This window comes from Lolium perenne, chromosome 7 (assembly GCF_019359855.2).
Source record: "Lolium perenne isolate Kyuss_39 chromosome 7, Kyuss_2.0, whole genome shotgun sequence".
Classification (NCBI taxonomy): domain Eukaryota; kingdom Viridiplantae; phylum Streptophyta; class Magnoliopsida; order Poales; family Poaceae; genus Lolium; species Lolium perenne.
Genome location: NC_067250.2, coordinates 295,673,566 through 295,675,746, shown reverse-complemented (window position 1 = coordinate 295,675,746; position 2,181 = coordinate 295,673,566).

Sequence of the window (2,181 nt, the reverse complement as noted above, 5' to 3'; positions counted from 1 at the left end):
GGGGCGTAGAGCTCCCAGCCCTCCGCCTCCTCCACCTCCCCGCCGCGCCGCCTCCTCCATTTCGGAGGTGCGAATGGCCGCATGGAGGTGCGGCCATTTCGCCTCCTCCTCCGCCGCCGAGATGATGAGGGCGGCGCGGAGGTCCGGGTCCTCCTCGGAGGACTCCGGCTTGGGCTCGATGAGGAGAGGCGGCGGTTGCGGCAATGCCGCACCGCCGCGGGTGGCCTCTCCGATGTGGAGGCCGCCGCGGTTCCCTCCGGCCCGCAGCGCCGGCGGCGGACGCCGACTGCTGCTGGCCTCATCGTCATTGGCTCCGGGAGCGAACCGTCGCTTCGGGGCCATGGCGGCGGTTTTGCTCGGGGAGTGGAGTGGGGACTGGAGTGGAGGGCCAGATCCCCTCCAGTCCCCATTTAATAGTCTCCCTGGTCACCGACAGGTGGGCCCAAGGGAGACGAGGCGACCAGCGCGCGGACGCGAGCAGACGGCGCGTGCCATCCGCGGCCACGCAAACCTAGCCCAGATTTGGGCCGGGTTTGCGTCGTTCCGGACGCCGCGGCCGTCCGCTTTTGCGGTGCGTCCCCGCGCTGGGCCGCGTCCGTTTGGGTCGCGCGGTTGGAGATGCCCTTAGGGCATCTCCAGCGGAGCGTTCGTTTGCGTCCGCGAGACCGAAAAATACGTCTCCTACCACCTCCAGCGGAGCGACGCAAAGTGACAGGGCTATCCACGACGACTCAAATCTGATCCAAATATGCGTCAGGTTTGCGTCTCCGCGGACGTTGCGCGGTCGAAAGTGTCCGCGTTCGGTGCATCCGGGTTCGGTCGACAGTGACTAGGTAAGCAAAATATTTTTTTCAATACTATTGATTGGCCAACAGGATCATCTTTACAGAGATGGTTAGTTGAGGTAATCTAAAACTACAACGACCATATCTACTTGTCGTCGCGCGGCCTACCACGGCCTCGGTTAATCGCAGTCGCGCGGCCTACAACTGGCCATCGGAGGGGCCGGCGCCGTCATCGAAACGCGAGCGCTTCGCGCACTCCGCACGCCGCAGATTTGTCACCTCGTCCCGCCAGCGGCGTTCGAGGGCCTCGGCCAGGGAGGAGTCCCAAAGGATTGTCCTAGCCATAGAGTTGGCCTCCGCCGCCTCCGCCTCCGCCGCCTCGTTCGCCTGGGCCGCCGCCTGCAACCCCGCCAGCTGGGCGTGGAAGCAGGCCCTGTCCCTAGCCGCCTCCACCACCGCTTCGTCCATGGCGGCAATGGCGCCCGCCAGCTCCCGGTTCCCCTGCTGGACCCGCGCGGGAGAAGGGCCCCTCCGCTGGAGCGAGTTCAGGTAGGAGCACATGTACCCCCGAGCCATGGCGACCACATAGCTGTGGGCTTCCTCCTCCACCATCCTAGCCTGACGGCACAGGGCGTCCCCAGCCAGGGTCTCGAAGGAGGCAGCCAGAACGAACTGGTCACCGGTGCACTCGAAGCGGCCGGGTATGGGGGCGTCGTCGTCCGCGATGTCGTGGATGACTGCGTCCGCAGGTGGGGCCACCGGAGGGGTCACCATCGCCGCCTGCGCTTCCACGAGCGCCGTCATGGTGTCGGCGATTTCCGCCCTGGTCACCGCGAGCCGCCCTTCCGCGCGCTCTGCCGCCTCCGCTTCCGCCTCAGCAACCTCCGCCTCCGCCTAACGTTGTGTTCGGCCATGGATGGATACTAGGGTTTAGCTTGAGGTGTGCCCGTCACCCCCGCCGTGTCCAGCATATATAGCCACGGCGGGGCGGGAAACGGTGTTGCCGCGCAGGGCGTTTACCCCGCACGCGAAACGCCGACGAAACTTGCCAATGTATTGGGAATGCGCGGAAGTGACCGAGGTCGCGCGAGAACAGTTAATCGCCGGTGGCAGTCCTCGACGGGAGGTAAAACGCCATTAACGATCTTGACGCTGTCTCCGCTAAGGGCATCTCCAGCGGCGCGACGCAAATGGTCGCTGAGCGACCGTTTTCGTCCGCTGTGACCGGAAATGCGTCTGGGGCCTGTTCCACCCGGGCGACGGAAAGTGACCGGGCCGTCCGTATGCGCCAGGTTTGCGTCGCGGCGGACGCTCGGCGGTCGCTCCGAGTGTCCGCCGAAAAAGACGTAGGACCCGCGCGTCAGTGGCTGGAGGGCGATATTATTCCCGCCACTGG